Here is a 19,531-nt window from a genome sequence, read left to right on the forward strand (position 1 = left end):
GCAGCGGTTGAGCGACTTTTGGGAAACTCTGGACAGTAGCAGGTAAAATTGGCTGATTTCCTTTGGTGAAGGTTCTTCAGTGGATTGAGTTTGATCCATTCAAACTCAGTTGCGTTCAACCGCCTTGTTTGGCATTTAAATATAATTTCCAAATTATAATGGTTGAGACACAAAACTGACTGGCGATAAAGGTTATACGTTGGGCTGAATCTGTGATTATCACTTATCCTCTTTCAATTTCTGATGACATGTTTACTTCATGTACATATGTTAATAATTGTTTTAGACACCTGAAATTATATTTTAAGACCGTTCATGTATTAATATATTTTTTGGTTATTCATTTAATAATACTTCAATAACTTGACATAGGTTGTTAGCACTAGGAGTCTGTGTGCAGGCTGTGGCGTGACAGTTTTGGTTGCTGAGAGGTTCTGGCCGGCTGTTTCGTGTTTGTTTGGCTGTTATCAGTTTGGTTTAGGTGTTGTTTTTGGTTTGCTGTTGTACTGTTGTGGCATCTCAGCCTTTGTTTTTGGCCTTCAGGATGTGCACTAACTTCCTACGGTTGAGTAGTGAAGTTATGCCATGCCTTCTCTTTTGTATCATTCTCAGCCTGTCGTACTTCTTGTGCAAGACAATTAATATACGTGCTGTTTCAAAAAAAAACCATAGTGCAGCCTAGGAAAATTATTTAAAACCATATATGATGTAGTTAAGTTAACATTTCTAAAAATTATTTAAAACTTTCTATTGTGTGGTAGTTTAAGGACACATATTTCATCAATGTAAATTCTTCTAGCCAAAACTCGATTGATTGAAAATCTTGGTAACTAACTTTGTTTACAATTTTTTTCATTTCTGTTTGCATTTGTTTTACAATATCATCCTTTTTTAATGTTCTAACCTTGCAATATATACCATGTAAAATTGAAGTAGCAGTTTAGCTGCAAAACCGTTATTTTTTTAAATTGTAACCTAACAGCTTACAAAACCAATTCTAGCACAAGCCTAGGAACTGAAGGATAGCTGAAAAACAGAAAGTCCAACACGAATTCATTGAAAAACAAGTCTTATACTACCAATTTTCAACAAAATCAAAAGTTAAATAATCTCAGTCTTCAACAACAATCATTCAAAATACAAAATTAAAAATCAAAATTAATAACAAACATAGGTAAGGGTTTGGATTCACCTGTTTCAGAGAATGTGTGTGAGCAAGTTCACTGATTCACTTTTGGATTCAGAAAGGAGAGTGAGTTCACTGTTACACCACAAAACCCAAAACAAATTGCAATAAAATATAAAAAATAAAAAAATAAATTAAATTCTTTGATTGATAGAGAGAGAGAGAGAGAGAGAGAGAGAGAGAGAGAGAGAGAGAGAGAGAGAGAGAGAGATGTTACCATGAGTGTGAGTTCATCGATGAGAAGGAAAGATTTCAGAGAAAGAAATTCTGAGAGATTCGGTGAGATTCGGAGAGATTCAGCGAGATTAAGTGAAGATTTGAGAGATTTTTGGTGAAGATTACGATTCTGGGAAGGATTACGATTCTGGGAGAACAAACGAAGGAAGGATTCTGAGATTAAGTGAAGATTCAATGAATTTGGGGGAAAATTTTGGAACGAGAGGGAGTATTAAGTGATTTTGGTACTGATTTCATCTTTGTGGGTTCAATGAATTTGAGAGAACATTCTAATTTTGGGTTCAAAACTTGGAGCCAAATTTTGGGGAAAAATGTTATTTTAGGGTTTGTGAAAAAAAAAGAGGGGGAATATTTTAGTATAAGAGAGGGAAAGCCAAAACGTGAAACAATTGGGGGGAATAATTCACTTTTCTCATTAATTGTTTGTGAGGGATTAATTGCCTCACCAACTATATAATTGACATAAGTGACGATTTTAGTGAGGGAATCGTTAGAGAGGGCTCAGTTCCATGACAAATTCCTTAACAAACATTTAACTCATCAATTTTGCAAGGGATTTAGTGACGGATGTTTTGTGAGGGATATTTTGTGAGGGATGTTTAAACCATTCCCTCACTAATAATTGGCAATTAAATATTTGTATTTAATACTAAAATCCGTCCCTAATTCCGTCACAATTAGTTAGGGAATTTTGTCCCTCCCTAAAATCCGTCTCTAATTCGCGTTTTTTTAGTAGTGAGGGGTATAATTAAAGCACAACATAATAAAAAAACAAAACTGAAAATAAAAAAAAAAACATAAATGTTTTGACGTGACACAACTTCATTCAAGTTTACCAGCTTCCATCTTAAAGTGGTTACAATCTTCATAAGTTTTACAATTCATAAAAATTGGACATTTTTTTTCTTGATTTTGTTTAGTATATAACTATGCATTGAACGGGCAAAAAGTTCGTCTCTCTTTTGTAATTGATGGACTTTCGTCCAATTCTTTGCTACGGAGCTTCTATAAGCTTCTTTTAAAGAGAATTAAAGTAAGGAGATCCTCTCCTTTGTTTTTTCTTCTTGTGGCGGAGGGATATAGTGGGTAGATGATAAATGTGGTGAATCTAAATATGTGCAAGGTGTTTAAGTTTAGATCGAAAGGGATGGAGATATCGCATCTTCAATATGCAAGTGATACTCTTTGTATAAGTGAAGCAAAGTGGATAACTCTCTTTGTAAATGTATTATTAAGAAGGTTTGAGATGGCATATGGTTCGAAGGTCAATTTTTTCAAAAGTTGTTTGATTGGGGTTAATGTATCAAGAGAGCTCATAAGTATGGCATGTAATTTTATGAATTGTTGTGAACCCGATTTACCTTTTAAGTATTCGGGGCTACCGGTGGTGGCAAATTGAAAGAGTATTTTCGAAAAAGTTGAGGAGGAATCTTGTATCGTGCGGGAAGCATGAATCATTTGTTTTTTGCTAACAAATCAAAATGAATCATGGCTCATTTGTAAAGTAATACATAGAGGATTAGGTGTGTGAGATGTTATGGTAGTTAATTTGAATTTTTATTGGTAAAATGGCGATGGCGGTTGTTAGAAACCAATTATCCTATATGGAAAGTAGTGTTCATGGAAAAATACGGAAGTGGATTGGGAACCTTGTTTGAAGGTAGTGGTGTAGAGTGTCTGTGGTATGCTTCTCGGTGGTGGAGAGTATTTGCTCCCTTTGTTGATGCTGCTGTGTAACTTATAGACATTCATAGAAAAAAGATCCATTGGTGGAGAGTATTCAAAAAATCATTTCATTTTTTCTATGTCAAAGGTACCGAGTAAAAGTGCTGCTTCAAATAATTTTGCTTAATTCGATTAAAATGGAAAGAAATCCTCCACAAAGCAAAAATTAACAGAAAATGTAAACAACAGAAAACCATAGTGAATTAAAATTCAACAAAGTTATTTAGTTTCTTTACAAATGAATATAGAAATGCTTAGCTAAGACTAAAACATCAAAGATACGTAATAAACACAATCATATATCATTTTCATACATAATAAAAATTCATATATCAAGCGGCTCATCTCGTTTGTGAGTTATCAATAAAGAGGACACCCTGATTCCACAAATTGAGGCAAGTTTGCATGTATTTCCATCAAATATATTTTAAATATTACACATCCAATGCAAGAAACTTAATAAGCATTTAACAAAACCATTCAATACTTAATTTCAAAAAAAAAAACCATTCAATACTTCAATAAAACACATTTATAATTCTCAAATTTGATTCTCTTGTCTATATCATTCTCAGATTTGTAAATAAATCTGTAATTATTCCCAAATTACTTTACTCACTTCAAAACCCACAACGCATACCTATAAATTAAATGCAATCTCTTGGAAAATAATTAAAACAGGGGAAATTCGCACAAGTTTTTATCATGTGGCATGATTGACAAATGCATCAATTTCTAGACATCTCATTCTTTAAACTACAATTTAAGAGAGAAAAAGATTGCAATATCTCAAGAATAAATCAAGTTGTTTATGTTACAAAATATTGAATCATCCATTTGGAAAACAAAATTAAATTGTACTAAGATCGTGTACTTATTCGCCTGCTTGAATTGATTAGGCATCAAGACAATGTGTACCTAGGTTTTCTCTTACACTGTCAGTGGTAAAAAGACTTGAATAGCAGAAACATTGAGTGGTAAAATATACTATAATTTTGTCAACTGCGTAAGGCCGCCCTTTAAAAAGGTATATGTCTCCAAAATTCGCTGACATGTCAGGGATCACCTTCCAGTTCTCATCTCCGAATTTGAAAAGTACCGAATATGGGGGAGAGGCTAACGCGCCAACAATGAGAGGCTTTTTTCCATGGCACATAGCAGCAACAACCTTTTTAGGGTACATGTTGATGATGAATATATTTTGTTTGGAGAGGTACCAAAATGATGTGGTGTTGTTGATGGTATCAATGTCGTTCGGGTCAGTAAAAACTTGTAATTTGAGGAGTGGGTACTTGAAGGGTAAAATTTGATGATGATTGGGGATTGAGCAAGAGCGCCATGTCGAACAAACTGATCGACATAAAATGAGATTGACTTCATCGTAGATTCGTTGTGATATCAGATTCAGAAGTACCGTTGGGAGTTTAGACCAGTCAACCTCCATGGATGCGAGTAGCAAAATCTATAAGCAGATGCATTGGTTACAATATCAATAAATATAAAAATGAATGTAGAATTCGATCATTTAACCCTAAACATAAACAGAAAATCTAAAGTATATTTTCGAATACCGTGTTTATACCACCATCCTTTTGAACAGCCCATTATGTTGGAGTTTCTCACTTTTTTAATCAAAGAAATCACACTCGAGTCGAAGTTGGCATAGAAAAAGAAAACGATGTCGTCACCAATAAACCACCAAAGAAAGCAGATTGTAGATGACGACAAGAAATTAAAATCATCATTATCAAGGAATAACATCAGATCTCTCCAATGAAGCTGCAGAAAGGAAATTACAGTTTAGTATAAATTAGAACCACAGGGAAGAGGAAAATGAAATCAGATCTAATGAAGAAGTAAAAATATTGCAGACCTATATGTAGTTAAACTCCAAGCTTACAAATTGCAGTATTTGGTTCGTTTGATTTGAGATGATAGTGAATTTAACAAGTAATCTTCTTTCTACTCACAAGCTTCTAAGATGTGAAAATGATTAGATGCGGCTGGTGGAAGGAGGGGAACAAATTGTTGGTGGGTAGATGCGGCTGCAGCAGGCAAAGAGGGTTCCTTTTCAAAACCTATTCATCAATCTATTATGTATAGGTGTGAAGATGGGTTACCCTACCCGACCTGTTTAGGGCCGACCCTAACAGACATTAGACTTTATCGGGTTGGGCTATAAAGCTTCATTTACATATGGATCTTAAAAAAACTATATGACCCTTTTCAAAAAAAAAAAAAAACTATATGACCCTATACATGCCATAGGTTAAATAGACCTGCCTTAATTATTTTCATATTTTTCAAAACATTGTAGACTAGGATGTTCAACAAAATTTCTTATGCGCATTATTTTCTTCTTGCGTTCAGACAAGCACTTCTTGCCCGTCTTCACGCTTTTTTATTGCGGTAATGCATGTATATTATGAACGATAATTTTTTTAATAAATTTTTTGTTTTGATTAAAGTTATATCTATAATTTTTTGTGCCTTTCAAATTGTAAAAACTACTTTTATCTTTTTCAATTACCAAACCATATAGCAAATATAAATACTTATACTTTTTAATCACACTAACAATATAGTATTATTATAGATTTTTTTTAGTGTAAAATTCTTATGTTTTGTAATGACACCAACAAATAAAATTATATAGAAAAATTTACTTACGGGTGTAATTGAAAGAATAAAAGCTAGACTAAAACCTCATATTTCCTTTATATATGGTATCTCATTACATATAATATTGATTTATCCAAAGAAATATAATTTAAAAAACAAAACTAAAAATAAAATTAAAGCATGAAAGTTTTGGCGTGACACAACTTCATTCAAGTTTACCAGTTTCTATCTTAAAGCGGTTACGATCTTCTTAAGTCTTACAATTCATAAAAATTGAATATTTATTTCAAGGGTTGTTATTGCAACAAACTCATTGTTTGTTATAATATACCTACAATAACTACCTTTAAATTATCTATCAACGGTTGATATTGTCAACTTTAAACTCTCAAGTGAGTTCATCACTTTAGAGGAGCCAGATGTGCATTCAATTGTCTTGTAATTTATTTCATCAAATAAAATTATTGTGTGGTTAGAGAAAGGTAAAATTTTAGTGTTTTATAAATGTTACTAATTTATTATGAGCAAATAGTCACTTTAGACCCTGACTCTGCACATCGCTGTCACAAAGATTCTCGACTCAGGATTAAATACAAAAAAGTCTCTGACTCTGCATGCCTTCATTAATCTTCTTTTTAGTATACAATAAAAAGATAATGAAGGATCATACAAGCATGCCTTCAATCTAGGTAAAGGATCATAATACTGAACCTTCAAAAATTTGTCTTGACATATCCTACGGCAAAAAGAAAAAAGACAATAAGAAAAAGATCCTTATGACTTAAACCAGACTCTAACCACAAACAAGGACAGCTCCTTATTATGCTTTGTTAGAAACAGAAAATACTAAAACTGCCATGGCCCAACAAATAAAACCAAAAAACATTAGACCAGAAATATTACAATGCTTGTACAACAAGAAATATCTCCACTAAATATGATACTCCACTTATATATCACCAAAATTGCAACACAAACAGAACCTATGTGTGTGTTATATATATATATATATATATATATATATATATATATATATATATATATATATATATATATATATATATATATATATATATATATATATATATATATATATATGGGGGCTGTTAACTTGCACCCACCCAAAAACACTAAGGTGCAAGTTAAGAAGCTACACCTACTAGTTCTTTACCAAATAACCTAAATATCACTATTCTAAATGACTTTAAATGGAAGGATAGTATTGTAATTTAGTTAATTACATGATTGTTTTTTGTTTTTGTTAATAGTCATGGCTTTAGAACATGTACAAAACATCCTTAAAAAAAAATGTACAGTGAGGTAGCAATATTTTGTTTGTTTAAGAAATAAAATAAAAGCAAATTTACAAGTTTATACTTTACTTAAAACATATTTTAAAAGGATAGTAGTGGGTAATTTGGTAAAGAACTAGTAGGTGTAGCTTGTTAACTTGCACCTTTGTTTTTAGGTGGGTGCAAGTTAACAACCCCTATATATATATATATATATATATATATATATATATATATATATATATATATATATATATATATATATATGGCCATTCAAGAAATCTCTCGTACAAGTAAAGCTAGGAAAACATTCTAGATAGAATATTAAGGCCCAAAGCTACATTTTATTCGGGTTGGCAGGCCGACCATTATGAGTAAGCCTATTTTGACAGCTCTAGTAATTGCATGAATATAAAGATTTGAACATTCCATTTGTCACACAAAAAAAGTAAAAATAACAATAATTAAATATTAAGCACTTTTTTTAATAATATAAATTTTATTTTATTTTTTATCAAATTAATTGTTCAAATTTTTGTGTCCACCAACAAATTATCTATTATTATTATTACTATCTAGCTCAAAGATACCTTTCTTGCCTCTTTACTCATTTTGTTCCATGTTTTCAATAAACGTTTGCACCATTCTACTTGCAGCTGAGACATCTAAAAACACTCCGGTGTTTTCCTTTCAACCTTTCAGCAAAAACTTCCATTTGTGGCAATTTAGGTACCGTTTGGCCTGACTTATTTTTAGCATAAAAGTTACTTTAAACTTAAAGTCAACAATAAGAGCTTTAAAAATAAATTTAAAGTTGTTTGGTAAATATTGTTCTTTATTTTAAAATATTTTTTGAAGTGTTTGATAATATTTTCAAATAAAATGAATTTATTTTAAGAAAGTCTTATTTTATTCTAAGTTATAATCAATAAATAATTTTTCAATGAAAAACTAAATTAAAGATATTATATTTAAAGACGTAATTTTTTTTTTAAAGTGTTTGATAATATTTTCAAATAAAATGAATTTATTTTAAGAAAGTCTTATTTTATTCTAAGTTATAATCAATAAATAATTTTGCAAAGAAAAACTAAATTAAAAATATTATATTTAAAGACGTGATTCGTATACACACACACCCATTGTCATATTAAGTAATTTTTGAAGATATTTCATAAACAATAAAAAAATTACGATGTTTTTTCTTTTATGGATGAAAAAGCCTTAGGATTTAACGATTAAGTTTTTTTAAAATAAAAGAAAAAAATATTTTTAAATCTATATATTATATGTTATAAAATTTAAAAACCTATAAATATTTATATTCAAATATTCAATGCAATATTTTACAAAAGAGAAATCATTTAACGAGAATGTAAATTATATCAAAAGGCCTGAATAAAAATAATTATTGATTAAACATATATAAATAATGAACCTTTAAATTTACGAGGTATTTTTTCTTTCAAAGAGCAAGTGCTAGAGTGATCTCATGAGAAAAATATTATTTAAGTACTAGTATATCATTTTTCAAAAACAAAGTAACAGTACCAAATTGTGAATAGGTTTTTTTTATAACCAATTTGTGAACATGGTTAACAAAAGATAGCCAATTTTAAGATAAACAAATTATAGCAATATATCAACCAAATGATATATTGTTAAAACAAAAAAATAATACATAGCAATAGAGGAGCACACGTCGTACGAAAGAAAAAATAAAAATAAAAATAAAAATAAAAAAACATAAAAGGTTTCCTCACGGGAATCGAAGAGGAGAGTATGGAAAATAAGTTAGACGAGGCTTGTAGAAGTAGCTTTCATCTCCTTCTTTTTAAAGTTCTTTTTCCTTATTTTTCTTCTATATTAAAAAGTTACTTTTTAATTAAGGAGCTTAGTCTAAATTGTGTTTGGCCCAACTTCACCTTCTAAGGAGAAGATAAGTTCTTCAAAATCTGGGCCAAACAGTACCTTAATATAAGAACCAGAAAACACCTCGGTAACACTACACAATGCAATATAAGGAATAAACACTATTTTCTTCTTCTTATAAGCACTATTTATTATTATTATTATTATTATTATTATTATTATTATTATTATTATTATTATTATTATTATAATTATAAATAAGTCTTGTAAATTTATGATCCTAAGAAAATCATAACCGAATCCTATCAGATGGTGATTCCATCCAGGTTGTAGGTTTTTGATAAAGGCCATTTCCTTTCTAGAAATTCCCCAGATAGTTCACTTCCTCCTTTGGAACAATTTCCCCATTTGCATGACCTTCACCATGAAAACAAACCTCATGACTTGGACTTTTTGAACATGTCGTCCTTGTCTCTGTGCAACACTTACAACTTGATGTTTCTTACATAAGGGCTTCCATTTGTTTAGCCATCGTGTTATGGCCTGCCAGAAGTGCATTCTTACAAAGGGCTTTCATTGCCTCTAGCATTATCGGCTCTTTACTTATTTTTGACCATGTCGTCAATCAATGTTTGCACCTCCAAATCCGTTTTTGACCATGTCGGCTCTTTTCTATTATTGTTACCATTGTTATCAAAAACCTGACTTAAGTCTCAAAATCCTGGTTTTTGCAACTTTGCGTAGCTTCAACGACTCAAATCCATAGCAAAGTCCCAAAAACAGGCAAAATCCTATCAAAATCGCACAAAATCGAACAAAATCGTGAAATCCATTCAAAATCGCAGGATTTTGATGGATTTTGAAGGATTTTGTTCATTTTTTTTGATAAGGGTCAATTTTTGACCTGGTTCGTAAATTGACCCAGTTTGAATCCATGACCCGTTCTATAAATACCCGAAAGGCCAAAAATTTTCATTCCTTCACTTCTCCGACATTTATGTATATGTATTTTGTGGACTTTGAACTTTAGACATTTATGACCATATGCAATTTATAACATATATTTAACATTATTTTTGTTTTGGTTGAATCCTCGATTTTGATTGCGATTTTACGAGTCCCGACTCTGCTATCCTACATCGATTCTACAAAAGTCCTTGAGTAAAATCCGTCGATTTTGATTGCGATTTTACGAGTCCCGATTTTGCCACTCCCTTTCGACTTGAAGTAAAGTCCCGATTTTGATAACCTTGATTGTTACTATCTAGCTCAAAGACACCTTTCTGGCCTTTATCATTATCAGCTCTTCACTCATTTTGAACCATAATGTTTGCACCTCCATATCAGTTTTTACCTCCATATAAAAGCATTAAAGTGTTTGCCTACAACCCTTTGGTAGAAACATCCATTTGGCTCAATTCAATATAAGAATCAGAAAACACCACAGTAGCACTGCACATTGGAATATAAGAATAAGAGCACTATTTATTTCTTATAAATCTTTTAACATAATTTCAAAAGGATAGAAATCCTAAATATATAATATCACAATTACCTTGTTGAAATAATTTAGGTTTGTTGAATCATCTGTTTCAAGTTGTTCGGTAATTTGCACATATTCTCAACAATTATTCTCCTTGTTTCACGATAATATAACAAAATAGCTCTCGTACGTCAATCTCTTGATTCTGAACTCTCTTCTCCGATTATAACACCCTAAACTCTTCCGTGAGTTTGTCCCCGTCAAAGGCTTTATAAACGTTAATTTCTTAATCACAACCCAACAATCCATTATCTCAAAAGTGACCTGTTAGATTGAACATTATAATAGATTGAATTCAACATCTAAGGCTAATAGTCAATTGATATTTGGGTTTAATTCATACATTATCAATATATAAAAGGCAATATGAACAAAGATAATGAATAAAGACAAGGATTGCAATTGCATCGAATAGAGTTTCACAATTACTATAACCATTATTTAACAACACTTCACATTTAAAAAAATAATAATTTCTCTCGCTATGGCCACACTACTCCTTATGTGTTATGTATTTACAGTTGAAAAAGTTGATCAGATTTTTCAATACCTAATTAGCAAACATGACATTTACTAGCCAATTCGAAAAATAGAACAATATCAGAAGCATAATTGTTAATGTCCTTCTTGCTGTATAACACTTTGATTGTTTTTGGTGACTTTATAACACTTTTGTTAATGTCTCTGCACAACTTGTACATGACACTTGTGTTTTAATAAACATGTTGTTTTCTAAAACATCCATCTTGTGGACTTTCTTCTCCCTCAGATAGACTTTCTTCATCTTTTTTTATTTTTTATCATTCTTAACATCTGGAAGTAGAAAGAAACATAAGATTAACATTTCAGGTTGTCGCAGATAACTTTAGCTCAAAACCATAACAGTAGAAACTTTCGGGATGGTACCATGTGTACGGAACAAATCTTCACAAAGGGAATTTATATACCTGTATGGAAATCAACTCCACAAGATTAAAAACAATAAATAAGCATCTAATATACTAATATAAAGTAAGGTATAAAATGATTTTATTTCCACGCTATGGCCACACCAATCTTTTTGTGATATATATTTTCAGTTGAAACAAGCAGATCAGATTTATCTGCACTTAATTAGCAAACATACATTTACTAGCCAATTCGAAGAAAAAAATCAATATCAGAAGCATAATTTGAATTTGTAAAATCAAATAAACTGAATCACAAACCATGTTAAAGTTAACTCGAGCCAAGATCAATATTAATAAATATCAAAATCTTGAATGTCATTACTAGAATGTTCTTATGGAGCCATCCTTTTGAACTTCTTGAATGTCTTTGAATGTTGATATTTGGGTCCCATGATTTATATGTCTTAACCAACGTTCCAGGTGCAATCTTTGGGTCCCAAAATGGAAAATCAACCATGGATATTGTAACTTGTCTTTTTTACGAGTTGAGTTGAAACCCGAAAAATTGTATGTAGAGGAGATGATGTTGATGTTGGGAAAGATAATGTGGTGGTTTGCGTGGGGGGAATTGAGGTTAATTTCTAATGTCCTTCTTTGTGTACACGACTCTCTATGTAAGGTGGCCTTATAACCTTTTTATCAGTGTCTCTGTACAAAACGCCTCTCTTTCCATCTTAAACTTCAGCATCCTTCTCTCCATTTCACCACGTTCAAAAACCAAAACTTCCGCCGCAGACACCGGCCGGGAACCACCGTCACGGCATTGAAGCATTTTTGTCTCCAACAAGTTCTTATTCTTCTTCACCAAAGCCTTCTTATAACTCCCACACCGCTTCACATAACAAGCATACGCGCCATCGTCACACGCCACTGCGGGGATGTTGACCTTGGCGGGGAAAGGAATTTTCCAGTCACTGTTTTCGTCGGCGATGAAAACGGAAAACTGATGCGGCGAGATTCCAATCTTGTGATCTGAAAATAGAAAGAAACATAAGATAAAAATTTTTGATTGTCGCAGATAACTTATAACTCAAAACCATAACAGCAGAAACTTTCAGGAGGGTAGCATGTGCAGGAACAAATCTTCATAAAGGGAGCTTATAAACCTTATGGCAATCAATTACACATGTTGAAAAACGATAAATTAGTATCTAATCTAATAAACAGATATAAAGTAAGGTATTACAGATTCCAACTGAAAAAATTAAACTTGAAGTAGAAAACATGGTTGTCATATGCGACATATTAATCATAGTCAAAAAAATAAGAGGATTAACATAACTAAATTATGCAATGAGTGAGACGATCCAAAGTCCCAAGAATTTGTCGCACTCTTCATCTCTAACAGTACAGTGTCAGTAACCACATTTAAACTTAATAACGCAGTCCACAAAACCGTTTGATACTTACATGAAACACATTTAAAATATTACATGTCGAAAATGCAAGGAACATTCACAAAATTGATGTGATTATTCAGGAAAAATGAAATTCAACTCACCGGTCCGTAGGCACCAACCCGATTTTTCTTAGCATAGGTTACATATATATTGTATGAGCCTGCGATGTGTGTTGAAGTATTGCTCGGTATCTGGACAATAGTAAGACTGCAGAAGAAAATTACAACACAGTCAAGTGATAGACATTCATAGAAAAAGGATACATTGGAGGAGAGTAATCAAAAATGTATTTAAATTCCTTTCTTTCTGCATGAATACTAATAGTAATTTGCTCAATACGGCTGAGAAATAAAGTAGAATCGCTACTGAAAATATTTCCACTACGATAAATCAACAAGAGGATAATTTATTTATTTTGATAAATAATTAAAAATACTATTTGAAAGGATGGTAAGAGACTAAACTCAAGGACGTAGTTGTCATATACAGCACATCAGCCATTAGTAAGAGAGACAAAAAAATGGATTCAACTAAATTATGAGTGGTGGAGATCCAAAGTCCCATTGAAACTTCATGAAGCTTTCAACAAAATCATTTGATACTTCCATTAAATATATTTAAAATATTACACATCCAATGCAAGAAACTTAATAAAGCATTCAACAAAACCATTTAATACTTCCATGAAACATATTTATAACTCTCAAATTTGTTTCTCTTGTCTATATCATTCTCACATTTGTAAATAAATCTGTTATTATCCTTATATTACTTTACTCACTTCAAAACTCACAACGCATACCTATAATTTAAAGGCAATCTCTTGGAAAAGCTTTAAAACAAGGGAAATTCGCACAAGCTTTTATCCTGTGGCATGATTGACAAATGCATCAATTCTAGACATCACATTCTTTAAACGACAATTTAACAGAGAAAAATATTGCAATGTTTCTATAATAAATCAAGTTGTTTATGTTACGATATATTGAATCATCCAATTAGAAAACAAAATAAAATTGTACTAAGATCGTGTACTTATTTGCCTGCTTGAATTGATTAGGCTTCAACGCATTGGGTATCTAGGTTTTCTCTTAAGTTCCAATAATTAATAGTGTTGAATTCTCGGTGGTAAAAAGACTTAAATGGCAGATGCATTGAGTGTCTACACACATGATCAATTTAAAAAAAAAAAAATATAAAAATGAAAGTAGAATTCGATGATTTAACCCTAAGCATAAACAAAAAATCTAAAGTATATTTTCGAATACCTTGTTTATGCAGCCATCCTTTTGAACAGTTCATTATGTTGGAATTTCTCACTTTTTTAATCAAAGAAATCACACTCGAGTCGAAATTGAAATAGAAAAATAAAACGATGTCATCACCAATAAACCACCAAAGAAAGTAGATCATAGATGACGACAAGAAAATAAAATCATCATGATCAAGGAATAGCATCAGATCTATCCAATGAAGCTGCAGCAAGGAAATTACAGTTTAGTATAAATTAGAACCAGAGACAAGAGAAAAATGAAATCAGATCTATTGTAGAAGTCAAGATATTGCATACCTTTATGTAGTTAAACTCCATGCTCACAAATTGAAGTATTTGGTTCGTTTGATTTGAGATGATAGTGAATGTAACAAGTAATCTTCTTTCTACTCACAAGCTTCTAAGATGTGAAAATGATTAGATGCAGCTGGTGTAAGAAGGGGAACAAAGTGTTGATGGGTAGCTGCGGCTGCAGCTGGCTAGAAGGGTTCTTGTTCAAAACCTGTACATCAATCTATTATATATAAGTGTGAAGATGGGTTACCCTACCCGACCTGTTTAGGGCCGGCCCTAACATTAGACTTTATCGGACTGGGCTAAAAAGCTCCATTTAAATATGGACTTTGAAAAAACTATATGACCCTCTTCAAAAAAAAACTATATAACCTTATACAGGCCACATGTTAAATGGACCTGCCTTAATTATTTTTCATATTTTTCAAAGCATTCTAGAATGTTCAACAAAATTTCTTATACGCATTATTTTCTAGTAGCGTTCTGACAAGCACTTCGTGCCCGTCTTCATGCTTATTTTATTGCGGTAATGCATGTAAAGTATGAACGATAATTTTTTTAAATAAGTTTTGGTTTTCATTAAAGTGTTATATCTATAATTTTTTGTGTCTTTCAAATTGTAAAAACTATGTTTATCTTTTTCAATTACCAAACAATATCACAAATATAAGATTAATACTTATATTGTTTAATCACACCAACAATATAACATTATTATAGATTGTTTTTTGGTGTAAAATTCTTATCTTTTTTAACGAGACCAACTAAATTTTGTACGAACAATTTTTTTTACTGGTGCTCAAACAAGAAATTTGTGCCCGTCTGCACGCCTTTTTTTTTTTATTCTGGTGATGCATGTAAATTATGAACGATGTTTTTTTGATGAAATTTTGGTTTTGATTAAAATTATAGCTATAAATTTTTGGGTTTCTCAAACCGTAACAAACTATATTTATCTTTTTGGTTTTGATTAATATTTTTGGATACCAACAATATTGAAAATATAATATCAATTCTTATTTTTTTAAAGACACCAACAATATATCATTATTATAGATTTTTTTTGTAAAATTCTTATATTTTTTAATGACAACAACAAATAGTATTATTATAGACAAATTTGTTTATGGGTATTATTGGAAGAATTAAAAAGTTTACCAAAAATCTTATATTTCCTTTATATATGGTATTCATTTATATATAGTATAGATTTATCCAAAAAAATATAATTAAAAAACAAAACAGAAAATATAATTAAAATTCTTCATTTTTTTAGTATATATCTATGCATTCAACAGGCAAAAAATCCATCAAAAAGTCCATCTCTCTTTTGTAATTGATGGACTTTCGTCCATTTCTTTGTTACGCAGCTTCTATAAGCTTCTTTCAAAGGTGCTAGCATTGAGATTGTCTAGGGTGATGAATTCTTTTATTTCTCCTAAAAGGGCGAAATTTGGTAGATTGAGTGTTTGGTGGTAAATGAGGTGGTAGATTTCGCGAAAAAGTATAAAAGGGAATATTTGTTTCTTAAAGTTGATGTTGAATGTGGGTGGCTTGGGGTTTTGGAGTATATGATGGTGAGAGTGGGGTTTTGTCCAAAGTGGGTGCAACACCCTAAACCCCATATGCAATAATCGTGGAATTAATCGAATAAATCAAAGAGTTTAGATGTTACACCTACATTTTTCCAAAACATGCATAATTTGGTTTTCATAAAAATTCGCAACGGAAGACAATAGTCATATATAATATGTCATCAACATGCGAAATTGCTCAAAATACATGAGTAATAAATCCAAACATCGTAACTCAAACTCCAAATACATATCCATAATCTCCAAGATAAAACTCAACAACAAATAATGTCAATAAACACAAATGCCCGACACCCTAATCAGTGCCTAACTAGACCCGAGCGAAAGAAAGGAGGTAGCTCCACGCTATTCTCAAGTAACTCACTAGCAAAGCAAACTCAATTCTGCAAGCCGTCTACCAATTCATACAAATAGGCAGGCGGTCAACCAAATGACCAATAGGGGTTAGATAATATTCCACATAATAAACATAATCAAATAAAAGCATTCAAGAGTTTCAAATAAATACACAGGTACATTTAACATTACTAGAATATTAACTCCACATGAATATTATCAACCTCCCATCATTGCATAACAAGTAATATATATAAGTCCACAATTTCACATAATCACAACATTAACCAAATTTCACCAATGCACATATATCACCGAGTCACATATTCATGTATGACACATTTCAATAACTTCAAGTGCATGCAATGTTCTGGACACTTCTACATGCATGTGGTACCAACTGGATTTTGGAGATAATTTTACGTAACAAACACCGGCAATTATTAAACATGTTAAACTACAAAATTCAAAAGCAATAGATTGAGTTGATTAATCACAGACATATCATATTAATATAAAAACCCACGAAATAAAGCAGAAGAAATGAATAACTACTAAATATTTGTATGGTAGAAAATAAAATTTGAAGTTAATCATAGTTTTACAACTCAATACCTTAGATCGAGCGTAGCCCAAAGAAAATGCGGCGAAGCAGCGAAAATCAATTGAGAATCAGAGAACCAGTGAGTTAGCGATTCAGATGCGAGATCAAGTCAGAAATTAGATTTTGTGCGAGTGGTGTGAACAAGAACGATCCACAATTCTGAGGAAGTTAAGGAGGTGCGAACATGAACCAAAGCAATTTTGAGTAGCGATTTTGTGATGAGGAACGAGTGTTAGGGATTTTAAGATTGAAGTGAAGAATGAGTTACGGATTTTGTGATAAAGAATCAGTTACAAATTTTGCGGTTGCAATGAAGAACATGAAAAATGGATTTGTGATTCTGCGAAGAAGATGAAGAACGAGTTACAGATCTTTCTGTTAGAAATTTAGGACTTGTTTGGAGATAAGTAATTTGTTAATAACTAATAAGTAATTGGAAACGATCTCAAAAAATAAAAGGGTCTTTTAAGAGAAAAGACACGTGGGCCAGTGTCACTCAACAATCTTGGGTAGTTCTAGTAAAATAGTAGTATTATTAATTGAGATTGACTATGAACGCCATTCGTAGTAAAATTTGGTATCAAATGCTACGTTTTCTTGTAGAGCAAGAAATGTTGAGGGGTTATTTTCCATGGTTTACCTCTATATCTTCATACACCTCGAGCCAAACATTTCAATTATTCAGATAAATCTTCTTCAACCTGTTCTTCTTTTAGCATTAAAATGTAATTTAAATCCAATTGAAAGGCTAAACAAGGTTAAATTCGTATAATCTTCTTCAACCTTGAGTTTTAGAAGAACAGCCATGCAAACAAAGTTTATGTCCAAAATTTCCCTGCCATAAAGTTTAAATTATCAGTTTAAGAAGAACCGCCATGCAAACTGTCAAAATACGGGTTGAATAAAATGACGGCGAATTTTTTATTTTTTATTTTTTTATCAAAATGGCAGTTTTAACCGACATAATATACACTTTTTGAGCTAAAAAAGTCCTATAGTGCCAGTTCGAACCGCTGTAATAGCCACGTTTTTACGGAAAAAAATTCCCTTGCAGAAAATATGTTCAATATCTTGACAATAATAAGACTACAACAGAAAAATACGACACAATCAACTGATAGAATTCATAGAAAAAAGAACCTTTGGTGGAGATTATTCAAAAAATCGTTTAATTTTTTCTATGTCAAAGATGAGAGTAGAAGTGATGCTTCAAATATTTCCACTTAATTCGATTCAAATGATAAGAAATCATCCAAAAAGAAAAAAATAACAGAAAAAAATGTAAACAACAGCAAACCATAGTGAATTAAAATTCAACAAAGTTATTTAGTTTCTTTACAAATGAATATAGAAATGCTTAGCTAAGACTAAAACATCAAAGATACATTGGGGGTTTTTTTTTTGTTGCTGCTGCTATTATTGTAGGTCGTTTCTTTCGCGATTTTGCTTCTGCCAGCGGCTGTTCCTTGGTTTGTTCAGCGGTTCCACTGTGTTGTTTCCTCTTTTGTTGTTTTTTCCTCTTCTTTTGGATGGTTATGTTTTCACCTATGCTTGCTCTGTGCGTTTGTGGGGCCTAGGAAGGTTTTTTTCCTGTAGTTTATCATTTTCATTGATAATAAAAATTCTTATACTGAGTGGCTCATGTCATTTGTGAGTTATCAATAAAGAGGACACACTGATTCTAAAAATATGATATTTATGGAAAAACAAATTGAAGCAAATTTAAATATATTTGGATCAATATAACACCAAACTTGAAAGACAATTTGTACATCAATTTTGAACCCATAGAAACATGTTGTGGTCACCTAGCTTAGTCCAGGATCCATGATGACATATACAAAATAACACCAATAAAAGTCATACGTGATGAGAAATTTAGTACCATGCTATAACACAGCTTTTTGATAAAATTTTCTACTAATATTAATATGTTCAAATCCTGTTACCACTATAGCCTCTATTTAACAACACTTCACATTTAAAAAAAAATCAAAAATTATTTTCTTTTCAAACTATGGCCACACTAATCCTTATGTCTTATGTATTTTCAGTTGAAACAAACTGATCAGATTTTTTAGCACTTAATTAACCAATTCGAAGAAAAAAAACAATATCAGAAGTATAATTTGAATTTGTAAAATGAAATAAACTGAATCACAAACAATGGAAGAGATAATTTGAGGCAAGATCAATATTAATAAATATCAAAATCTTGAATGTCATTACTAGAATTCAAAATTTCAGCGTAATCATAAACATAAAATCTAAATTAAATTTGTTACTATAGATTTTATGGAGCCATCCTTTTGAAATTCTTGAATGTCTTTGAATGTTGATCTTTGGGTTGCACGATGTCTTAACCAACGTTCCAGATGCAATCTTTAGGTCCCATGATGTTTATGTCTTAACCAACGTTCCAGATGCAATCTTCTTCCAAAATGGAAACTCAACGGTGGATATTGCAAGTTGTATTTTTTACAAGTGTAGTTGAAACCCAAAAAAATAGTATGAATAGGATATGATGTTGATGCTTGGAAAGATAGTATGGTGGTTTTCATGGAGGGAATTGAGCTTAATTTCTAATGTCTCTGTACTGCTC

At 31.4% G+C, this 19,531-nt stretch overlaps 2 long non-coding RNA genes across 2 annotated transcripts in view; one reads left to right on the forward strand and one right to left on the reverse strand.

Moving 5' to 3' along the window:
* LOC146897872 (uncharacterized) overlaps nucleotides 1-4,625 on the forward strand; it is a 41,243-nt gene extending 36,618 nt beyond the window's left edge. The window contains exon 2 of the long non-coding RNA XR_015021284.1: nucleotides 4,362-4,625. This is a non-coding gene — a long non-coding RNA (uncharacterized LOC146897872). The remainder of the gene's footprint in view (nucleotides 1-4,361) is intronic.
* A 7,633-nt stretch (nucleotides 4,626-12,258) lies between these two features.
* LOC146897876 (uncharacterized) lies at nucleotides 12,259-14,732 on the reverse strand. Its single transcript, XR_015021285.1, has 4 exons — nucleotides 14,398-14,732; nucleotides 14,096-14,303; nucleotides 12,929-13,034; nucleotides 12,259-12,399 (listed from the first exon to the last, which is right to left on the reverse strand). It is a non-coding gene; the product is annotated as an uncharacterized LOC146897876 (long non-coding RNA).
* Between the last annotated feature and the right edge of the window lie 4,799 nt (nucleotides 14,733-19,531).

The sequence above is a fragment of the Medicago sativa genome, chromosome 8 (assembly GCF_051527215.1).
Source record: "Medicago sativa cultivar Bolivia chromosome 8, Bolivia_mono, whole genome shotgun sequence".
In the NCBI taxonomy this organism is placed as follows: Eukaryota; Viridiplantae; Streptophyta; class Magnoliopsida; order Fabales; family Fabaceae; genus Medicago; species Medicago sativa.